Here is a 24,174-nt window from a genome sequence, read left to right as displayed (position 1 = left end):
TTGGGTTTTATTTTTTCTCCCTCGTCTATAGAAATGGATCCTGTTAAGGTCCAAGCTATTAATGACTGGATCCAACCCACATCTGTGAAGGGTTTTCAAAAATTTAGGGGTTTTGCTAATTTCTATCGCCGTTTCATTGCCAACTTTTCCAGTGTGGTTAAGCCCCTTACTGATTTGACGAAGAAAGGCGCTGATGTGACGAATTGGTCCTCTGCGGCTGTTGAGGTCTTTCAGGAGCTTAAACACCGATTTACTTCTGACCCTGTGTTGCGTCAGCCGGATGTTTCTCTTCCTTTTCAGGTTGAGGTCGACGCTTCTGAGATCGGGGCAGGGGCCGTTTTGTCTCAGAGGGAGTCTGATGGTTCTTTGATGAAACCGTGTGCTTTTTTTTCCAGAAAGTTTTCACCTGCGGAAAGCTATTATGATGTCGGCAATCGGGAGTTGTTGGCTATGAAGTGGGCGTTTGAGGAGTGACGACATTGGCTTGAGGGAGCTAAACACCGTGTTGTGGTCCTTACCGATCATAAGAATCTGATTTACCTCGAGTCGGCCAAGCGGCTGAATCCTAGACAGGCTCGATGGTCCCTGTTTTTCTCCCGTTTTGATTTTGTGGTTTCGTATCTTCCGGGATCTAAGAATGTTAAGGCTGATGCCCTCTCTAGGAGTTTTTCGCCTGATTCTCCTGGAGTCCTTGAGCCGGTTGGCATTCTTAAGGAGGGGGTAATTCTTTCTGCTATCTCCCCTGATTTGCGGCGGGTGCTTCAGGAATTTCAGGCTGATAGGCGGGAAGCTGTTTGTTCCTGATAGATGGACAAGTAAGGTAATTTCTGAGGTTCATTGTTCAGTGTTGGCTGGGCATCCTGGGATTTTTGGTACCAGAGATTTGGTTGCTAGGTCCTTTTGGTGGCCTTCCTTGTCCCGCGATGTGCGAGCTTTTGTGCAGTCCTGTGGGACTTGCACCTGGGCCAAGCCTGTTCCTGCGCTAGTGGGTTGCTTTTGCCTTTGCTGGTCCCTGAGAGGCCCTGGACGCATATCTCCATGGATTTTATTTCAGATCTTCCTGTTTCCCAGAAGATGTCTGTTATCTGGGTTGTTTGTGACGGGTTCTCTAAAATGGTCCATCTGGTACCTTTGCCCAAGTTGCTTTCCTCCTCAGATCTGGTTCCATTATTTTTTCAGCATGTGGTTCGTTTGCATGGCATTCCGGAGAATATTGTGTCTGACAGAGGTTCTCAGTTTGTCTCTAGATTTTGGCGGGCCTTTTGTGCTAGGATGGGCATTGATTTGTCTATTTCTTCGGCGTTTCATCCTCAGACTAATGGCCAAACTGAGCGAACTAATCAGACCTTGGAGACCTATTTGAGATGCTTTGTGTCTGCTGATCAGGATGATTGGGTGTCTTTCTTGCCGTTGGCCGAGTTTGCCCTTAATAATCGGGCTAGTTCGGCTACTTTGGTTTCACCTTTCTTTTGTAATTTTGGTTTTCATCCTCGTTTTTCTTCTGGGCAGGTTGAGCCTTCTGATTGTCCTGGTGTTGATTCTGTGGTGGACAGGCTGCAGCAGATTTGGACTCATGTGGTGGACAATTTGACGTTGTCTCAGGAAAGGGCTCAACGTTTTGCCAACCGCCGTCGGTGTGTTGGTCCCCGGCTTCGTGTGGGGGACTTGGTTTGGTTGTCTTCTCGTCATGTTCCTATGAAGGTGTCTTCTTTTAAGTTTAAGCCTCGGTTTATTGGTCCTTATAAAATTTCTGAAATTATTAATCCGGTGTCTTTTCGTTTGGCTCTTCCTGCCTCTTTTGCCATTCATAATGTTTTCCATAGATCTTTGTTGCGGAGATATGTGGTGCCCGTTGTTCCCTCGGTTGACCCTCCTGCCCCGGTGTTGGTTGAGGGAGAGTTGGAATATGAGGTTGAGAAGATTTTGGATTCTCGTTTTTCGAGGCGGAGGCTTCGGTATCTTGTCAAGTGGAAGGGTTATGGCCAGGAGGATAATTCTTGGGTTGTTGCCTCCGATGTCCATGCCACCGATTTGGTTTGTGCTTTTCACTTGGCTCGTCCTGATCGGCCTGGGGGCTCTGGTGAGAGTTCGGTGACCCCTCCTCAAGATGGGGGGGGGTACTGTTGTGAATTCCGCTCTTGGGCTCCCTCCGGTGGTTGTAAGTGGCACTTTTGTGAGTTCTGCTCTAGGGCTCCCTCTTGTGGTTTCTAGTGGTATGGCTGCTCCTTGGAGTTAGCTGTCATCAGCTGCCTCCACTTATCGTCTCTTCTGCTCGGCTATTTAAGTCTGGCTCTATCTTCAGCCAGTGCCACTTGTATATGGTTCCTGGTTGGATTCACATCTTGTTGGAGTTCCCTGTTATCCTGACCAGTTCAGCTAAGCTAAGTTTTTGCTTGCCCTTTTCTGTTCACAGATTGTGGACTTTTCCATTCTGTGCTTTCTATGTTTGTCCAGCTTATCAGTGTGAATTATTCTGTCTTGCTGGAAGCTCTGGGAGGCACATTTGCCCTCCACACCTTTAGTCAGGTGTGGAGATTTTTTGTAAACTCTGCGTGGATTTTTGTAGTGTTTTATACTGACCGCACAGTATTCCATCCTGTCCTATCTATTTAGTTAGACTGGCCTCCTGTGCTCATCCTGGTTTCATTCTGTGTATGTCTTTTCCCTCTCCACTCACAGTCATTATTTGTGGGGGGGCTAATCTATCCTTTGGGGATTTTCTCTGAGGCAAGATAGCTTTCCTGCTTCTATCTTTAGGGGTAGTTAGCTCTTAGGCTGTGACGAGATGCCTAGGGAGAGTTAGGAGCATTCCACGGCTACTTCTAGTGTTGTGTTAAGCTTAGGGACTGCGGTCAGTACAGTTACCACTTCCTTCAGAGCTCATTCCATGTTGCTCCTAGACCACCGTATCATAACATACAAGGGGCCCCTCGGAGGGTGAGTATATGTTTCTTTTTTATATTTTAATCTGTTACATACGTAGCTGGGCAATATACTACGTGACTGGCCAATGTACTACGTGACTGGGCAGTATACGTGTCTGTGCTTTATACTACGTCGCTGTGCAATATACTACGTGGCTGGACAATATACTACGTGGCTGGGCAATATACTACGTGACTGGGCAATATACTATGTGACTGGGCAATATACTACGTGACTGGGCAATATACTACGTGACTGGGCAATATACTACGTGACTGCAATATACTACGTGGCTGGGCAATATACTACGTCACTGGGCAATATACTACGTCACTGGGCAATATACTACGTGGCTGGACAATATACTACGTGGCTTGGCAATATACTACGTGACTGGGCAATATACTACGTGACTGGGCAATATACTACGTGGCTGGGCAATATACTACGTGGCTGGGCAATATACTACGTGGCTGGGCAATATATTACGTGACTGGGCAATATACTACGTGGCTGGGCAATATACTACGTGGCTGGGCAATATACTACGTGGCTGGGCAATATAATACGTGACTGTGCAATATACTACGTGGCTGGGCAATATACTACGTCGCTGGGCAATATACTACGTCGCTGGGCAATATACTACGTGGCTGGGCAATATACTACGTGGCTGGACAATATACTACGTGGCTGGGCAATATACTACGTGACTGGGCAATATACTACGTGACTGGGCAATATACTACGTGGCTGGGCAATATACTACGTGACTGGGCAATATACTACGTGACTGGGCAATATACTACGTGACTGGGCAATATACTACGTGGCTGGGCAATATACTACGTGGCTGGGCAATATACTACGTGGCTGGGCAATATACTACGTCACTGGGCAATATACTACGTGACTGGGCAATATACTACGTGGCTGGGCAATATACTACGTGGCTGGGCAATATACTACGTGGCTGGGCAATATACTACGTGGCTGGGCAATATACTACGTCGCTGGGCAATATACTACGTGACTGGGCAATATACTACGTGGCTGGGCAATATACTACGTGGCTGGGCAATATACTACGTGGCTGGGCAATATACTACGTGGGCTGTGCAATATACTACGTGGACATGCATATTCTAGAATACCCGATGCGTCAGAATCGGGCCACCATCTAGTATTTTATATGCTTTTAACTTGAATCCATACTAATATAGATTACGGTAATGATATTTATTTTTCCTTTTTTAATTGTAATTAAATTACCGTGTTATAGTATTGTGCTCAATCTCTGACCCATCATATCACTCAACCTCACTATATATGTAATATTTGTAATTGACACATTTGTTGTTTTCTTTGGTGATTTAATTATTACATTTGTTCATGCAATTATATTTATGTCTGTGATAATTATGTATCTGTGTTACTATATAATATGTACTGGATCCCTATGACATCATATTAGTGATTAATTTTTTTACTTATTTCTGTGCTTATTTTATTATCATGTCACTAATTCCTCTTCTCTTGCTTCATATTGCGTGGCATGCATAGATGCTGATTATGTGCTCCATATACGTAATCTCAAACATCTTTTACCCTTTGTCATTGCTCTTGCTGCGGTACGGCTGATGATGTCTCCAAGCATCGTCAGTCTGTCCGGTCGTCCCCTGCTCCGCTGACGTGGTGTGGGCAGCGCCACGGTGGGTCCGCCCTTGTTGACGCCCTCGGCTGTGCTGGGAGCAGGATGACGTCGGCCCTGCATGCGCCAATCATACAACATCAGCATGATACACCTCCCTGCTGGTGGCGGCGCTTGGTATCCAGTCGTATCCCTATGACACATATCGGGACATTACAGGGATTGGTCAGGGTGAACTTTTAATGAGCATGTGGACACCATGATGCCACTCCCCCTGACGGAAGCACACAGCTGAAACAAGCAAAGGGCAAGTGGCACCATTGTGGTAAACCATGAGGTAGATCTTTTAGTATAATCTTATGCACTATGTTACTCTGACAGCATGCTTTGATCCCATGCTTACATAGAGAGCACTATAGCACTTGATTAGTATTGTTAGCCTTTTAAACTGTTCTTATGTGTTTATTGTGAGTTTTGTAATCTAATTGTGAATAAAATCATTTATAATTGAATAGTTCCTGATGCACTGTTTTTCTTATATGTTCATGTGCCCATGGGTGCTGTAGCGCCCTCTATCTATTCTGTTTTACAACTGCATCTGAGGGGCAAAGCAGAGGTATCGTATGTGGCGACACAGGACATCTCTCTGCAAATAGCTATACCCCAACTTCAAGGACGCTCAACATACCTTACAAGTGACAGATGAGCTATGTAATAGGCTGACGCATACAAGAATATGAATAAATAAATACACAGTATGTGTATACATACACAGTCATGCCTGAAAGTGTTGGCACACTTGAAATTGTTCCAGAAAATAATCTACTGTATTTTTCCCAGAAAATTATTGTAATCACACGTTTTGTTATACACATGTTTATTTCCTTTGTGTGTACCTGAACACACACCAAAAAAAACCAACTGAAAAAGGCAAATTGAACATAATTTCACACAAAACCCCCCAAACGGGCAGAACAAAAATTGTTTCCACCTTTCCAAAATTGTGGGTAAACAACTTTGTTTAACCCCTTCCCGACCCATGACGCCACGTAGGCGTCATGAAAGTCGGTGCCAATCCGACCCATGACGCCTATGTGGCGTCATGGAAAGATCGCGTCCCTGCAGATCGGGTGAAAGGGTTAACTCCCATTTCACCCGATCTGCAGGGACAGGGGGAGTGGTAGTTTAGCCCAGGGGGGGTGGCTTCACCCCCTCGTGGCTACGATCGCTCTGATTGGCTGTTGAAAGTGAAACTGCCAATCAGAGCGATTTGTAATATTTCACCTATTATAACTGGTGAAATATTACAATCCAGCCATGGCCGATGATATTGCAGCATGATATCGCATTGGAAATACTAATGTGCCCCCACCCCACCCCACCGATCGCCCCCCGATCTGGCCGGTACACTGCTCCGGCTCCCCTCCATCCAGTGCTCCGCTCCCCCCGTGCTCTTGTCCGCTCCCCCCGTGCTCCAATCACCCCCCCTGCATTCCGATCCACCCCCTGTGCTCCGTTCCACCCCCCGTGCTCCGTTCCAGCCCCCCGTGCTCCGTTCCACGCCCCCCGTGCTCCGTTCCACGCCCGCCGCGCTCCGATTCCCCCCCCCCGTGCTCCGATCCCCCCCCACCCCATCATACTTACCGATCCTGCCGGGGTCCCGTCCGTCTTCTCCCTGGGCGCCGCCATCTTCCAAAATGGCGGGCGCATGCGCAGTGCGCCCGCCGAATCTGCCGGCCGGCAGATTCGTTCCAAAGTGCATTTTGATCACTGAGATAGATTATATCTCAGTGATCAAAATAAAAAAAATAATAAATGACCCCCCCCCCCCCCTTTGTCACGCCCATAGGTAGGGACAATAAAAAAATAAAGACTTTTTTTTTTTTCCACTAAGGTTAGAATAGGGGTAGGGTTAGGGGTAGGGCTAGGGTTAGGGGTAGGGTTAGGGCCAGGGTTAGGGGTAGGGTTAGGGCTAGGGTTTCGGTATGTGCACACGTAATCTGGTCCTCTGCGGATTTTTCCGCTGCGGATTTGATAAATCCGCAGTGCTAAACCGCTGCAGATTTATGGCGGATTTACCGCGTTTTTTTCTGCGCATTTCACTGCGGTTTTACAATTGCGATTTTCTATTTGAGCAGTTGTAAAACCGCTGCGGAATCCGCACAAAAAAGTGACATGCTGTGGAATGTAAACCGCTGCGTTTCCGTGCAGTTTTTCCGCAGCATGTGTACAGCGATTTTTGTTTCCCATAGGTTTACATTGAACTGTAAACTCATGGGAAACTGCTGCGGATCTGCAGCGTTTTCCGCAGCGTGTGCACATACCTTTAGAATTAGGCTATGTGCACACGGTGCGGATTTGGCTGCGGATCCGCAGCAGTGTTCCATCAGGTTTACAGTACCATTTAAACATATGAAAAACCAAATCCGCTGTGCCCATGGTGCAGAAAATACCGCACGGAAACGCTGCGTTGTATTTTCCGCAGCATGTCAATTCTTTGTGCGGATTCCGCGGCGTTTTACACCTGTTCCTCAATAGGAATCCGCAGGTGAAATCCGCACAAAAAACACTGGAAATCCGCGGAAAATCCACAGGTAAAACGCAGTGCCTTTTACCCGCGGATTTTTCAAAAATGGTGCGGAAATATCTCACACGAATCCGCAACGTGGGCACATAGCCTTAGGGTTAGGGTTGGAATTAGGGTTGTGGTTAGGGTTGTGATTAGGGTTATGGCTACAGTTGGGATTAGAGTTAGGGGTGTGTTGGGGTTAGTGTTGGAGGTAGAATTGAGGGGTTACCACTGTTTAGGCACATCAGGGGTCTCCAAACGCAACATGGCGCCACCATTGATTCCAGCCAATCTCGTATTCATAAAGTCAAATGGTGCTCCCTCACTTCCGAGCCCTGACGTGTGCCCAAACAGTGGTTTACCCCCACATATGGGGTATCAGTGTACTCAGGATAAACTGCGCAACAATTACTGGGGTCCAATTTCTCCTGTTACCCTTGTGAATCTAAAAAAATGCTTGCTAAAACATCATTTTTGAGGAAAGAAAAATGATTTTTTATTTTCACAGCTCTGCGTTGTAAACGTCTGTGAAGCACTTGGGGGTTCAAAGTGCTCACCACATATCTAGATAAGTTCCTTGGGGGGGTCTAGTTTCTAAAATGTGGTCACTTGTGGGGGGTTTCTACTGTTTAGGCACACCAGGGGCTCTGCAAACGCAATGTGACGCCCGCAGACCATTCCATCAAAGTCTGCATTTCAAAAGTCACTACTTTCCTTCTGAGCCCCGACGTGTGCCCAAACAGTGGTTTACCCCCACACATGGGGTATCAGCGTACTCAGGAGAAACTGGACAACAACTATTGGGGTCCAATTTCTCCTGTTACCCTTGGGAAAATAAAAAATTCTGGGCTAAATAATTATTTTTGAGGAAAGAAAACGTATTTATTATTTTCACGGCTCTGCATTATAAACTTCTATGAAGCACTTGGGGGTTCAAAGTGCTCACCACACATCTAGATAAGTTCCTTTCGGGGTCTAGTTTCCAAAATAGGGTCACATGTGGGGGGTTTTTACTATTAAGCCACATCAGGGGCTCTGCAAACGCAACGTGACGCCCACAGAGCATTCCATCAAAGTCTGCATTTCAAAACGTCACTACTTCACTTCCGAGCCTCGGCATGTGCCCAAACAGTGGTTTACCCCCACATATGGGGTATCAGCGTACTCAGGAGAAACTGGACAACAAATATTGGGGTCCAATTTCTCCTGTAACCCTTGGGAAAATAAAAAATTCTGGGCTAAATAATTATTTTTGAGGAAAGAAAACGTATTTATTATTTTCACGGCTCTGCATTATAAACTTCTATGAAGCACTTGGGGTTTCAAAGTGCTCACCACACATCTAGATAAGTTCCTTTAGGGGTCTAGTTTCCAAAATGGGGTCACTTGTGGGGGGTTTCTACTGTTAAGCCACATCAGGGGCTCTGCAAACGCAACGTGACGCCCACAGAGCATTCCATCAAAGTCTGCATTTCAAAACGTCACTACTTCACTTCCGAGCCCCGGCATGTGCCCAAACAGTGATTTACCCCCACATATGGGGTATCAGCGTACTCAGGAGAAACTGGATAACAACTTTTGGGGTCAAATTTCTCCTGTTACCGTTGGGAAAATAAAAAATTGCAGGCTAAAAGATCATTTTTGAGAAAATAATTTTTTTATTTTATTTTCATGGCTCTGCGTTATAAACTTCTCTGAAGCACTTGGGGGTTCAAAGTCCTCACCACACATCTAGATTAGTTCCTTTGGGGGTCTAGTTTCCAAAATGGGGTCATATCTGGGGGATCTCCAATGTTTAGGCACACAGGGGCTCTCCAAACGTGACATGGCGTCCGCTAATGATTGGAGCTAATTTTCCATTTAAAAACCAAATGGCGTGCCATCCCTTCCGAGCCCTGCCATGCGCCCAAACAGTGGTTTACCCCCACATATGGGGTATCAGCGTACTCAGGACAAACTGGACAACAATATTTGGGGTCCAATTTCTCCTATTATCCTTGGCAAAATGGGAAATTCCAGGCTAAAAAATCATTTTTGAGGAAAGAAAAATTATTTTTTATTTTCATGGCTCTGCGTTATAAACTTCTGTGAAGCACCTGGGGGTTTAAAGTGCTCAATATGCATCTAGATAAGTTCCATGGGGGGTCTAGTTTCCAAAATGGGGTCACTTGTGGGGGAGCTCCAATGTTTAGGCACACAGGGGCTCTCCAAACGCGACATGGTGTCCGCTAACAATTGGAGCTAATTTTCCATTCAAAAAGTCAAATGGCGCGCCTTCCCTTCCGAGCCCTGCCGAGTGCCCAACCAGTGGTTTACCCCCACATATGAGGTATCGGCGTACTCGGGAGAAATTGCCCAACAAATTTTATGATCCATTTTATCCTACTGCCCATGTGAAAATGAAAAAATTGAGGCGAAAAGAATTTTTTTGTGAAAAAAAGTACTTTTTCATTTTTACAGATCAATTTGTGAAGCACCTGAGGGTTTAAAGTGCTCACTAGGCATCTAAATAAGTTCCTTGGGGGGTCTAGTTTCCAAAATGGGGTCACTTGTGGGGGAGCGCCAATGTTTAGGCACACAGGAGCTATCCAAACGCGACATGGTGTCCGCTAACGATGGAAATAATTTTTCATTCAAAAAGTCAAATGGCGCTCCTTCCCTTCCGAGCCTTACCATGTGCCCAAACAGTGGTTTACCCCCACATATGAGGTATCAGCGTACTCAGGACAAATTGGACAACAACTTTTGTGGTTCAGTTTCTCCTTTTACCATTGGGAAAATAAAAAAATTGTTGCTAAAAGATAATTTTTGTGACTAAAAAGTTAAATGTTCATTTTTTCCTTCCATGTTGCTTCTGCTGCTGTGAAGCACCTGAAGGGTTAATAAACTTCTTGAATGTGGTTTTGAGTACCTTGAGGGGTGCAGTTTTTAGAATGGTGTCACTTTTGGGTATTTTCAGCCATATAGACCCCTCAAACTGACTTCAAATGTGAGGTGGTCCCTAAAAAAAATGGTTTTGTAAATTTCGTTGTAAAAATGACAAATCGCTGGTCAAATTTTAACCCTTATAACTTCCTAACAAAAAAAAATTTTGTTTCCAAAATTGTGCTGATGTAAAGTAAACATGTGGGAAATGTTATTTATTAACTATTTTGTGTCACATATCTCTCTGGTTAAACAGAATAAAAATTCAAAATGTGAAAATTGCGAAATTTTCAAAATTTTCGCCAAATTTCCGTTTTTATCACAAATAAACGCAGAATTTATTGACCTAAATTTACCACTAACATGAAGCCCAATATGTCACGAAAAAACAATCTCAGAACCGCTAGGATCCGTTGAAGCGTTCCTGAGTTATTACCTCATAAAGGGACACTGGTCAGAATTGCAAAAAACGGCAAGGTCTTTAAGGTCAAAATAGGCTGGGTCATGAAGGGGTTAAAGCATGTGATGCTTGTCCAACCTAACCTGTGGCAAATAACAGGTGTGGGCAATATAAAAATAACATCTGAAATCAGATAAGAAGGGAAGAAGTTGACTCAATCTTTGCACTGTGCGTGCCACACTATAAATGGAGAACAGAAAGGAGACGAAAACTGTTTGATTGCTTGAGAACCAAAATTGTTGAAAAATATAAACAATCTCAAGGTTACAAGTCCATATCCAAAGATCTTGATTATCCTTTGTCCACGGTGCGCAACATAATCAAGAAATATACAACCCATAGCACTGTAGCTAATAATCTCCCTGGATGTGAGATCCCTGGATGAGAAGATCGTTGGGTACAGCCGGGACCAGCTGCTTCGAAAGCATCACCAAACCAGGGATTCAAGCTTCAGGAGGCTAATTTGCATATTCCAGGTGCCTTCTGGGAGAAGCGAAGTCTCCCTAAGCTAGAAGATCGTTGGGTACAGCCAGGACCAGCTGCTTCGAAAGCATCACCAAACCAGGGATTCAAGCTTCAGGAGGCTAATTTGCATATTCCAGGTGCCTTCTGGGAGAAGCGAAGTCTCCCTAAGCTAGAAGATCGTTGGGTACAGCCAGGACCAGCTGCTTCGAAAGCATCACCGAATTTTTGCCTGTAGGACATTATTGCAAGAGAGCTTGGCTGAGTAGATTACACAAGAAGGAAAACACACAGCAAGTCAGCAGGATCTAGGAGCAACATGGCAGATGTGACAACCTACATGGTGAGCTGCAGCATGTGCTACATGTTCACAGATCGACCAGAAGAAGAATCCAATTTCACCTGTCAGAAGTGTAGACTAGTGGCCCTTTTAGAAGAAAAGGTGCGGGGTCTGGAAGAAAGAATAGCAACTTTGAAACTCATCAAAGAGAATGAAGACTTTCTAGACAGAACAGAAGCATCTCTACTGGTCACAGAAGGTGAAAAAAGTGTCAGAGAACCTCCAAAAGCAGATGAGTGGAAGCATGTGACCAAAAGAAGCAAGAAGACCATGGAGAAATCACCAACCACACAACTGAAGAACCGATATCAAATCTTTGTAGAGGATGAAGATGGCACACCTAAGAATGAAGCAATACCAGCAAGCAAAAAAGAAAAGGGCACACAGCAACAAGTGACAGCAAAAAGTACAGCCAAGAAGCAACGAAGAGTGGTGGTGGTGGGAGACTCACTACTGAGAGGCACAGAAGCAGCCATCTGCAGACCGGACATAACTGCAAGAGAAGTATGCTGCCTTCCAGGTGCGATGATCAAGGATGTGACCGATAGGATACCAAAGCTCTTCAGCTCCAAGGACGTCCACCCATTTCTTCTGATACATGTTGGCACCAATGACACGGCAATGAAGGACCTACCGACAATCTGCAAGGACTTTGAAGAGTTGGGGAAGAAAGTAAAGGAACTGGATGCACAGGTAGTTTTTTCTTCTATCCTTCCAGTAGACGGGCATGGCACCAGGAGATGGAACAGGATCTTTGATGCAAACAACTGGCTAAGACGATGGTGCAGACAACAAGGATTCGGATTCCTGGACCACGGTGTGAATTACTGGTATGATGGACTCCTCGCCAGAGACGGACTACACCTCAACAAACCTGGGAAACACACATTCGCCAGAAGACTCGCTACACTCATCAGGAGGGCGTTAAACTAGAAGAAGAGGGGACGGGAAGAAAAACATTAGACTCGAACAAAGACGACCCAGGAAAACATACTCTGAAGGGAGGTAAGAACATTTCTAAAACAATCCACAGTGAGGAGATTGGAACAAAACAAAATCCTCTAAACTGCATGCTCGCAAACGCCAGAAGCCTGACAAACAAGATGGAAGAACTAGAAGCAGAAATATCTACAGGTAACTTTGACATAGTGGGAATAACCGAGACATGGTTAGATGAAAGCTATGACTGGGCAGTCAACTTACAGGGTTACAGTCTGTTTAGAAAGGATCGTAAAAATCGGAGAGGAGGAGGGGTTTGTCTCTATGTAAAGTCTTGTCTAAAGTCCACTTTAAGGGAGGATATTAGCGAAGGGAATGAGGATGTCGAGTCCATATGGGTTGAAATTCATGGAGGGAAAAATGGTAACAAAATTCTCATTGGGGTCTGTTACAAACCCCCAAATATAACAGAAAGCATGGAAAGTCTACTTCTAAAGCAGATAGATGAAGCTGCAACCCATAATGAGGTCCTGGTTATGGGGGACTTTAACTACCCGGATATTAACTGGGAAACAGAAACCTGTGAAACCCATAAAGGCAACAGGTTTCTGCTAATAACCAAGAAAAATTATCTTTCACAATTGGTGCAGAATCCAACCAGAGGAGCAGCACTTTTAGACCTAATACTATCTAATAGACCTGACAGAATAACAAATCTGCAGGTGGTCGGGCATTTAGGAAATAGCGACCACAATATTGTGCAGTTTCACCTGTCTTTCACTAGGGGGACTTGTCAGGGAGTCACAAAAACATTGAACTTTAGGAAGGCAAAGTTTGAACAGCTTAGAGATGCCCTTAATCTGGTAGACTGGGACAATATCCTCAGAAATAAGAATACAGATAATAAATGGGAAATGTTTAAGAACATCCTAAATAGGCAGTGTAAGCGGTTTATACCTTGTGGGAATAAAAGGACTAGAAATAGGAAAAACCCAATGTGGCTAAACAAAGAAGTAAGACAGGCAATTAACAGTAAAAAGAAAGCATTTGCACTACTAAAGCAGGATGGCACCATTGAAGCTCTAAAAAACTATAGGGAGAAAAATACTTTATCTAAAAAACTAATTAAAGCTGCCAAAAAGGAAACAGAGAAGCACATTGCTAAGGAGAGTAAAACTAATCCCAAACTGTTCTTCAACTATATCAATAGTAAAAGAATAAAAACTGAAAATGTAGGCCCCTTAAAAAATAGTGAGGAAAGAATGGTTGTAGATGACGAGGAAAAAGCTAACATATTAAACACCTTCTTCTCCACGGTATTCACGGTGGAAAATGAAATGCTAGGTGAAATCCCAAGAAACAATGAAAACCCTATATTAAGGGTCACCAATCTAACCCAAGAAGAGGTGCGAAACCGGCTAAATAAGATTAAAATAGATAAATCTCCGGGTCCGGATGGCATACACCCACGAGTACTAAGAGAACTAAGTAATGTAATAGATAAACCATTATTTCTTATTTTTAGTGACTCTATAGCGACAGGGTCTGTTCCGCAGGACTGGCGCATAGCAAATGTGGTGCCAATATTCAAAAAGGGCTCTAAAAGTGAACCTGGAAATTATAGGCCAGTAAGTCTAACCTCTATTGTTGGTAAAATATTTGAAGGGTTTCTGAGGGATGTTATTCTGGATTATCTCAATGAGAATAACTGTTTAACTCCATATCAGCATGGGTTTATGAGAAATCGCTCCTGTCAAACCAATCTAATCAGTTTTTATGAAGAGGTAAGCTATAGGCTGGACCACGGTGAGTCATTGGACGTGGTATATCTCGATTTTTCCAAAGCGTTTGATACCGTGCCGCACAAGAGGTTGGTACACAAAATGAGAATGCTTGGTCTGGGGGAAAATGTGTGTAAATGGGTTAGTAACTGGCTTAGTGATAGAAAGCAGAGGGTGGTTATAAATGGTATAGTCTCTAACTGGGTCGCTGTGACCAGTGGGGTACCGCAGGGGTCAGTATTGGGACCTGTTCTCTTCAACATATTCATTAATGATCTGGTAAAAGGTTTACACAGTAAAATATCGATATTTGCAGATGATACAAAACTATGTAAAGCAGTTAATACAAGAGAAGATAGTATTCTGCTACAGATGGATCTGGATAAGTTGGAAACTTGGGCTGAAAGGTGGCAGATGAGGTTTAACAATGATAAATGTAAGGTTATACACATGGGAAGAGGGAATCAATATCACCATTACACACTGAACGGGAAACCACTGGGTAAATCTGACAGGGAGAAGGACTTGGGGATCCTAGTTAATGATAAACTTACCTGGAGCAGCCAGTGCCAGGCAGCAGCTGCCAAGGCAAACAGGATCATGGGGTGCATTAAAAGAGGTCTGGATACACATGATGAGAGCATTATACTGCCTCTGTACAAATCCCTAGTTAGACCGCACATGGAGTACTGTGTCCAGTTTTGGGCACCGGTGCTCAGGAAGGATATAATGGAACTAGAGAGAGTACAAAGGAGGGCAACAAAATTAATAAAGGGGATGGGAGAACTACAATACCCAGATAGATTAGCGAAATTAGGATTATTTAGTCTAGAAAAAAGACGACTGAGGGGCAATCTAATAACCATGTATAAGTATATAAGGGGACAATACAAATATCTCGCTGAGGATCTGTTTATACCAAGGAAGGTGACGGGCACAAGGGGGCATTCTTTGCGTCTGGAGGAGAGAAGGTTTTTCCACCAACATAGAAGAGGATTCTTTACTGTTAGGGCAGTGAGAATCTGGAATTGCTTGCCTGAGGAGGTGGTGATGGCGAACTCAGTCGAGGGGTTCAAGAGATGCCTGGATGTCTTCCTGGAGCAGAACAATATTGCATCATACAATTATTAGGTTCTGTAGAAGGACGTAGATCTGGGTATTTATTATGATGGAATATAGGCTGAACTGGATGGACAAATGTCTTTTTTCGGCCTTACTAACTATGTTACTATGTGAATGGCAGAGAAAAACTGATAAAAGTTTGCAACGCAGGATAGTCCAGATGGTCGATAAGGCTAGGGTCACATTGCGTTATGTGACCGCGTTTAACGGACTACGTTACACCGCGGCATAACGCGGTGTAACGTAGTCCGTTAACGCCGCCATTGCCTGTAATGGCGAACGCATCGCTAGTGCACGCCCACATTGGGCGTGCGCTAGCGATGTGCCGTCATTTGAGTGACGGACCGCGAACGCTGCTTGCAGCGTTCGCGGTCCGTTCCTTGCTGGCGCAGATTGGGGATCTGCGCTAGCGGGATCGGCTAACGCGATCCCTTTTGGGACATTGCGTTAGTGCAGTCCGTAGCGCTATGCGCTAAACGGACTGCCCTAACACAATGTGACCCAAGCCTAAGCAGCCCCAATCAAGTTCCAAAGAAATTCAAGCTGTCCTGCAGGCTCAGGGTGCACCCATGTCAGCACAAACTATCCGTCAACATTTGAATGAAATGAAAAGCTATGGCAGGAGACCCAGGAGGGCCCCACTACTGGCACAGAGACATAAATAAGCTAGACTTCAGTTTTCCCAAATATACGTCAGCAAGCCAAAATCCTTCTGGGAAAGCATCTTGTGAACAGATGAGGCCAAGAAAGAGCTTTTTGGTAAAGCACATCATTCTACTGTTTACCAAAACCAGAATGAGGCCTACAAAGAAAAAAACATAGTACCTACTGTCAAATATGGAGGCGGTTCAAAGAGGTTTTGGGGTTGTTTTGCTACCTCTAAGTGCCTTCACTGTGTGCAAAGAATCATGAAATCTGAAGATTATCAAAGAATTTGGGGTCGTAATGTAGTACCCAGTGTCAGAAAGCGGGGTTAACGTCCTAGGTCATGTCTTCCAGCTGGACAATGACCCCCAAACATACTTCAATAAGAACCCAGAAATAAATAGAATCAAAGAGAGCGTTTTGAAGTGGCCAGTAATAAGACTGGATCTAAACCCCATTGAACCACTCTGGAGAGATCTTAAAATTGCTGTTTTCAGAAGGCGCACTTCAAATATAAGATAGCTGAAGAAGTTTTCAAATAAAGATTGATCCTAAACTCTACTTGAGAGATTTCAGCTTGTTGATGGTTAAATAACTGCGATTGATTGAAGTAATTTATTCAAAAGCGTGTGCAACCAAATATTAAGTTGAGGGTGCCTACAATTTTGTGTGGCCCATTTTGGGGGTTTTGTGTGAAATTATGTCCAATTTGCCTATTTTCTCAGTTTTTTTGTTTTGTTCCAATACACACAAATAAATTAAAATGAGTAGAGTTGAGCATTCCGATACCGCAAGTATCGGGTATCGGCCGATATTTGCGGTATCAGAATTCCGATACCAAATTCCGATACTTCCCGCGTATCGGATACCGGAATCGGAAGTTCCCAGAATTCAAACAGAACGCAGCAGCCAATGAGGAATGATTGGAAGTGTGGGCACATCCTGTTTAGCATGGTGGGCATGTAAGTACTGGCAAGGCTGTGATTGGCTGCTGAAATGATGTCACTCTGCACTATAAAAAACGCTGCCGCCATTTTGCGCTCACTCTGCTGTGATTTCAGTTAGGGACAGGACGCTGTGTTCTAACTGAGGGCCAGTTGAGCTAGCTAATTGCTTTATTTTCCTTTCCAAAGGCTAATTTAGCAAAACGCTGTGTGTTCTTCACTGTTCACCTTGCTCTTGCCTTGCAGCGCTGTTTTAACAGCGTTCTGCAAGGTCTCTGTGTGTGTGTGTGTGTGTGCAGCTCACTCTGTAGTCTGTGTGCAGCCATATACCCGGTTGTATTCAGCTCAGGGGGGGTTCACACTGCCTCACACAGTTGTCCTTTTTTGCTCATAGTGCAGCCTGCTGCACATTTTTTCTCAAATTTCCTATTAGTGTTTTTCCACCCGTCTCCAGCTAAATTGTGGAAAAACACTACATAGGATAACCTAGAGGGGGGTTTTTGGGCCTTGCAGCGCCGTTTACGGCTGTCTGCACGGTCTCCGTGTGAGCCCAGCTCGCCCTGTAGTCTGTGTGCAGCCATAGCCGGTTGGATTCAGCTCAGGGTGCGTTACTGCCTCATACCTTGAAAAACAATTTCCTTTTTTTCAAATAGTGCAGCCTGTTTAAAATTTAAAAAAAAAAATTCCTATTAGTGTCTTTCCACCCGTCTCCAGCTAAATAGTGGAAAAACACTACATAGGATAACCTAGAGGAGGGTTTTTTGGCCTTGCAGCGCCGTTTACGGCTGTCTGCACGGTCTCCGTGTGTTTTAAATTAGCTCTGTAGCCCGATCTGCACAAAAAAAAAAGTAAAGTTCACCAAACACAACTTAACACTTGTGTAGGCCACATTTGAAAAATAATAAAGTTTAGTCCACACTTTACAACATTAGTGTTTCTTACACCTGTTAGAAGGAGCATTTCAGGAATAAGCACGCTAAGGCCTTAGTACTTTTCTGCTTATCTTTATCTGTCAACCAAGATGAAGAGGGCAGGGAGTAAGGCACGTGGGCGTGGGCGCGGAGCAGGGAGAGGAGCAGGGAGAGGACGTGGTGATTCTGTGCCTGCTGCGGGCGCCGGTGACTCGTCGTCACTCAGTTTCAGCAGGGAACAGTCCTTCATGCGCAGCTTTGTCGGAGAGCGCCGTGCACCGCTGCTGCGTGAAGACCAAATTGAAGCCGTTGTCGGGTGGATGGCAGCTAACGCCTCGGCATCGACTTCAGTTAGTGCCACATCCTCTCAGACACAGAGCACTGGAGAGCAGCCATCTGTCTCTTCACCACCTGCCAAATTGGCCAGGCAGTCAGAGAGCCCAGGACAGGAGCCGTCTCTGTTCTGCTTGGGGGCCAGCCAAGCAGCATTGGAGAAATGGAAGAAGAGGCAGTGTGCAGTGATGCCCAACAGCTTTTTCTCTCTGACTCTGAAGAGGCAGGTGGGCCAGTGCCTCCGGTGACCACAGCGCAGTACGCATCTGATGATGAAACTCAGGTGCCGCTTTCTGATGCGTACTGTGCTGCCGAGACTACCCAGGAGGAGCAGTTGGTGGCAGAGGGTAGTGGAGATGATGAGGTCCTTGACCCATCGTGGCGTGAGGAACAGGAAGGTGGTGGGAGCAGCTCTGAGGAAGAGCTTCCCCTTACGGGCCAGAGAGGGAGGGGGAAGACTGCGGAGCCTGTAGCCTCCACTTTGGCACCCGTTAGGAGCCTGTCTCTATCCAAAGCCAAAAAGGGCGCTCCCAAGACTTGCAGTGCCTGGTCCTTTTTTGACACAGTTGCAGATGACATTTGTTTTGTCAAATGCAAGCTGTGTCATCAGAAAGTAAAAAGAGGTAAAAGTGTCAGCAACCTCAATACCACAAATATGTGGAAACATGTGCGGACCAGGCACGCGGTGGAGTTACAGAAACACAGTGAAGACGTAGGCCAACCAACAGCGGCAGCTACCACCTCTTCATCTCGTGTTGCCTCTTCCTCCACTGTTGTCCAGAGACCTAGTGTAATTCCACCCACAGCACCACCTTCCCAGTCATCCTCACACTCCCAGTCTACTCTACAGCCATCGGTAGTACAGGCATGGGAGAAAAGGCGGGCATTCTCGGCCAACCACCCCCGAGCACAGGCTCTGAATGCAGGCATTGCCAAACTGTTGTCCCTGGAAATGCTCTCGTTCAGGCTGGTGGAGACTGACAGCTTCCGTGACTTGATGGCATTGGCAGTCCCACAGTACAAGGTGCCCAGCCGCTTTTACTTCAGCAGGCAGGCTGTCCCTGCCCTGCACAGGCATGTTGAGGCAAACATAAAACATGCGCTACTGAACGCCGTCAGTAGCAAGGTCCACCTCACCACCGATGCGTGGACCAGTCAGCATGGACAGGGGCGATATGTTTCCCTCACTGCCCATTGGGTTAATGTTGTTGAGCCAGGTACAGATCGTGCGAGTGGCGCAGGACGTGTCCTGCCCACTCCAAGGATTGCAGGAATCCAGTCTGTACGCATCGACTCCTCCTCTTACACCAGTTCCTCAGATTCCTCTCTGCAGGATCCGTCACAGTCCACCTCCACATGGACCCGTGAACGTTTACCTATGACCGACATGAGCACAGCCGTGGCCAAACGTCAGCAGGCCGTCTTGAAACTAGTTTCATTGGGGCATCGAAGCCACACAGCGCAGGAGCTCTGGAATGCCATCAAGCAGGAGAGCGATGTGTGCTTACTGCCAGCGAATCTCCAGCCAGGCATGGTAGTGTGTGACAATGGCCGAAATCTGGTGGCAGCTTTGGCCCTTGGCAACCTCACTCACATCCCATGTCTGGCACATGTGCTCAATTTGGTTGTGCAGAGTTTTCTGAGGGACTATCCGGATCTTGATGCCATGCTGCACAAGGTCCGCCTAGAGTGTGCTCACTTGCGGCGTTCCAGCTTGGCCAGATCCCGCATTGCTGCTCTGCAGCGCCGATTCCGCCTTCCGGAACACCGTATCATATGTGACCTACCTACCCGGTGGAATTCCACGTTACATATGTTGGAGCGGTTGTGTGAGCAGCAGCAAGCAGTTATGGAGTACCAGCTGCATCAGGCGCAAAGAAGTCGCAGTCAGCGCCGATCAGACTTCACAACCACAGAGTGGGCCACTATGAAGGACGTCTGCCAGGTTTTGCGTCCTTTTGATTATTCCACGCGGATGGCAAGTGCAGATGATGCACTAGTCAGCATGACTGTCCCCCTTATCTGCCTGCTTCAGCAAACTTTGCAAGGGTTAAGGGATGATGTTGTGGAAGAGGTGGAGGATGGGGAGTCACCTTTTTCATCAGCTTCTGGAGAGTCAGCGCCACGTGGTTCCTCACAAAGGGGTACGCAGGGGCCACTTTGTGAGGAGGATGAGGAGGAGTCAATGGAGGAGGAAGAGCTCCGTCCAGAGGAGGGAGCGACACAATTGTCCAGTGGTCAGTGTGTATAGCGAGGGTGGGGTGATGACGAGCGGGCAGAGATCATGTCTCAAGCAGGGGACAGCGTTTCTGGGCCAGTTGGCACTCTGCAGCACATGGTGGATTTCATGCTGCAGTGCCTGAGAAACGACCGCCGCATCGACCACCCCCGTCGTTTGTTACTGAAAGAGCCATCTTGTGCAGCAGTAATGCTGCACAAGGAAAAGGTAGCTCTTTTTTTTTAGCTCCTTGCACACGCAGAACTTAACATTTATAAAATGTGTTCACTGATACCGTTATACTGTCCCGGAGCTGGGACTTTCCTTCGCAATGTGACGCAGCACAGCCGTCATTCCTACCCCCTTGGTGCCATGCGCTGCCTCCTCAGCGTTGTTTTAAGCTGTCACGGAGCCTGCGCTGTTCTGTTATCCCTTGGGCATGCCCTATTTGCGCTGCCTGTCTTCTGACATAATTTGGTGTCAGGCTGGCTGCGCCTGTGCGGCCGCGCTGCCCGAGATCCCGCCTCGCTGTGTCTTCTGATTGAGTCACACTGCGGGCCTGGGATCCATGGCCATGCGCAGTGCATATCTTCCCCTCGGGCTCTCGCTCATTTCCCTCCGCCTTCTTTAGACTGTGCGCCGTCAGCTGATCCCTAATAGCATGCCACGACCGTGACACCGCACAGTCTGAAGAAGAGGGAAGGAGGGGAGTGAGAGTCGAGGATATGCACTGTGCATGTCCATGGTTCCAAGGCCCGCAGTGGGATTACGTTGGACGAGACTGCGAGGTGGGATCTGGAGCAGCGTGGACGCACAGGCAGTAACAGCCTGACACCAAATTATGTCAGAAGACAGGCAGCGCTAATTGGGCATGGCCAAGGGCTAACAGAACAGCGCAGGCTCCGTGACAGCTTAAAACAACGCTGAGGAGGCAGCGCACGGCACCAAGGGGATAAGAATGTCAGCTGTGCTGTGTCCCATTACGAAGGAAATTCGCACCTCCGGGACGGTTTAACGGTATAAGGGGACACATTTTTAGTGTTTACTTCGGTGTTTGCAAGGAGCATAATTAACCCCTTAGTGACAGAGCCAATTTGGTACTTAATGACCAGGCCAATTTTTGCAATTCTGACCACTGTCACTTTATGAGGTTATAACTCTGGAACGCTTCAACGGATCCCGCTGATTCTGAGATTGTTTTTTCGTGACATATTGTACTTCATGTTAGTGGTAACATTTCTTCGATATTACTTGCGATTATTTATGAAAAAAAACGGAAATATGGCGAAAATTTTTAAAATTTTGCAATTTTCAAACTTTGTATTTTTATGCCCTTAAATCAGAGAGATATGTCACGAAAAATAGTTAATAAATAACATTTCCCACATGTCTACTTTACATCAGCACAATTTTGGAAACAAAATTTTTTTTTGTTAGGGAGTTATAAGGGTTAAAAGTTGACCAGCAATTTCTCATTTTTACAACATTTTTTTTTAGGGACCACATCACATTTGAAGTCATTTTGAGGGGTCTATATGATAGAAAATAATGAAGTGTGACACCATTCTAAAAACTACACCCCTCAAGGTTCTCAAAACCACATTCAAGAAGCTTATTAACCCTTTACGTGCTTCACAGGAACTGAAACAATGTGGAAGGAAAAAATGAACATTTAACTTTTTTTTGCAAACATCTTAATTCAGAACCATTTTTTTTATTTTCACAAGTGTAAAAACAGAAATGTAACCATAAATTTTGTTATGCAATTTCTCCTGAATACGCCAATACCCCATATGTGGGGGTAAACCACTGTTAGGGCGCACCGCAGAACTTAGAAGTGAAGGAGCGCCGTTTGACTTTTTCAATGCAGAATTGGCTGGAATTGAGATCGGACACCATGTCACATTTAGAGAGCCCCTGATGTGCCTAAACAGTGGAAACTCCCCACAAGTGACACCATTTTGGAAACTAGACCCCTTAAGGAACTTATCTAGATGTGTGGTGAGCACTTTGAACCCCCAAGTGCTTCACAGAAGTTTATAACGTAGAGCCGTGAAAATAAAAAATCGCTTTTGTTTACACAAAAATGATCTTTTCGCCCACAAATTCTTATTTTCACAAGGGTAACAGGAGAAATTAGACCACAAAAGTTGTTGTGCGATTTCTCCTGAATACGTCGATACCCCATATGTGAGGGTAAACCACTGTTTGGGCGCACCGCAGAGCTTGGAAGTGAAGGAGCGCCGTTTTACTTTTTCAATGTTGAATTGGCTGGAATTGAGATTGGACGCCATGTCGCGTTTGGAGAGCCCCTGATGTGCCTAAACAGTGGAAACCCCCCACAAGTGACACCATTTTGGAAACTAGACCCCTTAAGGAACTTATCTAGGTGTGTGGCGCACACTTTGAACCCCCATGTGCTTCACAGAAGTTTATAACGTAGAGCCGTGAAAAAAAAAATCGCATTTTTTCTACAAAAATGATCTTTTTGCCCACAAATTTTTATTTTCACAAGGGTAACAGGAGAAATTAGACCACAAAAGTTGTTGTGCAATTTCTCCTGAGTACGCTGATACCCAATATGTGGGGGTAAACAACTGTTAGGGCGCACCGCAGAGCTTGGAAGAGAAGGAGTGCCGTTTTACTTTTTCAATGTAGAATTGGCTGGAATTGAGATCGGACGCCATGTCGCGTTTGGAGAGCCCCTGATGTGCCTAAACAGTAGAAATCCCCCACAAGTGACCCCATTTTGGAAACTAGACCCCCCATGGAACTTATCTAGATGTGTGGTGAGAACCTTGAATGCCCAAGTGCTTCACAGAAGTTTATAATGCAGAGCCGTGAAAATAAAAAATATTTTTTTTTCCACAAAAAAGATTTTATAGCCACCAAATTTTAATTTTCACAAGGGTAACAAGAGAAATTGGACCCCAAAAGTTGTTGTCCAATTTGTCCTGAGTATGCTGGTACCCCATATGTGGGGGTAAACCACTGTTTGGGCGCACGGCAGAGCTCGGAAGGAAGGAGCGCCGTTTTGGAATGCAGACTTTGATAGAATGGTCTGTGGGCATTATGTTGCGATTGCAGAGCCCCTGATGTACCTAAACTGTAGTAACCCCCCACAAGTGACCCCATTTTGGAAACTAGACCCCCCAAGGAACTTATCTAGATGTGTGGTGAGAACTTTGAATGCCCAAGTGCTTCACAGAAGTTTAGAATGCAGAGTCGTGAAAATAAAAAATATTTTTTTTTCCACAAAAAAGATATTGTAGCCCCCAAGTTTTTATTTTCACAAGGGTAACAGGAGAAATTGGACTGCAATAGTTGTTGTCCAATTTATCCCGAGTACGCTGATGCGCCATATGTGGGGGTAAACCACTGTTTGGGCGCACGGCAGAGCTCGGAAGGGAAGGAGCGCCTTTTTGGAATGCAGACTTTGATAGAATGGTCTGTGGGCATTATGTTGCGATTGCAGAGCCCCTGATGTACCTAAACTGTAGTAACCCCCCACAAGTGACCCCATTTTGGAAACTAGACCCCCCAAGGAACTTATCTAGATGTGTGGTGAGAACTTTGAATGCCCAAGTGCTTCACAGAAGTTTAGAATGCAGAGTCGTGAAAATAAAAAATATTTTTTTTTTTCACAAAAAAGATTTTGTAGCCCCCAAGTTTTTATTTTCACAAGGGTAACAAGAGAAATTGGACCCCAGAAGTTGTAGTCCAATTTATCCCGAGTACGCTGATGCCCCATATGTGGGGGTAACCCACTGTTTGGGCGCACGGCAGAGCTCAGAAGGGAGGGAGCACCATTTGACTTTTTGAGCGCAAAATTGGCTGTCATGTTTGGAGACCCCGTGATGTACCTAAACAGTGGAAACCCCCCAATTCTAGCTCCAACCCTAACCCCAACACACCCCTAACCCTAATCCCAACCTCATCCATAATCCTA

General features: G+C 45.6%; 1 protein-coding gene across 22 annotated transcripts in view; it reads right to left on the bottom strand.

Moving 5' to 3' along the window:
• The window catches only part of RALGPS1 (Ral GEF with PH domain and SH3 binding motif 1), a 953,479-nt gene that overhangs the window by 149,482 nt on the left and 779,823 nt on the right, over positions 1-24,174 (bottom strand). The gene's annotated exons all lie outside the window — the stretch shown is intronic.

Source organism: Ranitomeya imitator, chromosome 2 (genome assembly GCF_032444005.1).
Source record: "Ranitomeya imitator isolate aRanImi1 chromosome 2, aRanImi1.pri, whole genome shotgun sequence".
Lineage (NCBI taxonomy): Eukaryota > Metazoa > Chordata > Amphibia > Anura > Dendrobatidae > Ranitomeya > Ranitomeya imitator.
This window is presented reverse-complemented; position numbering and strand designations above follow the sequence as displayed.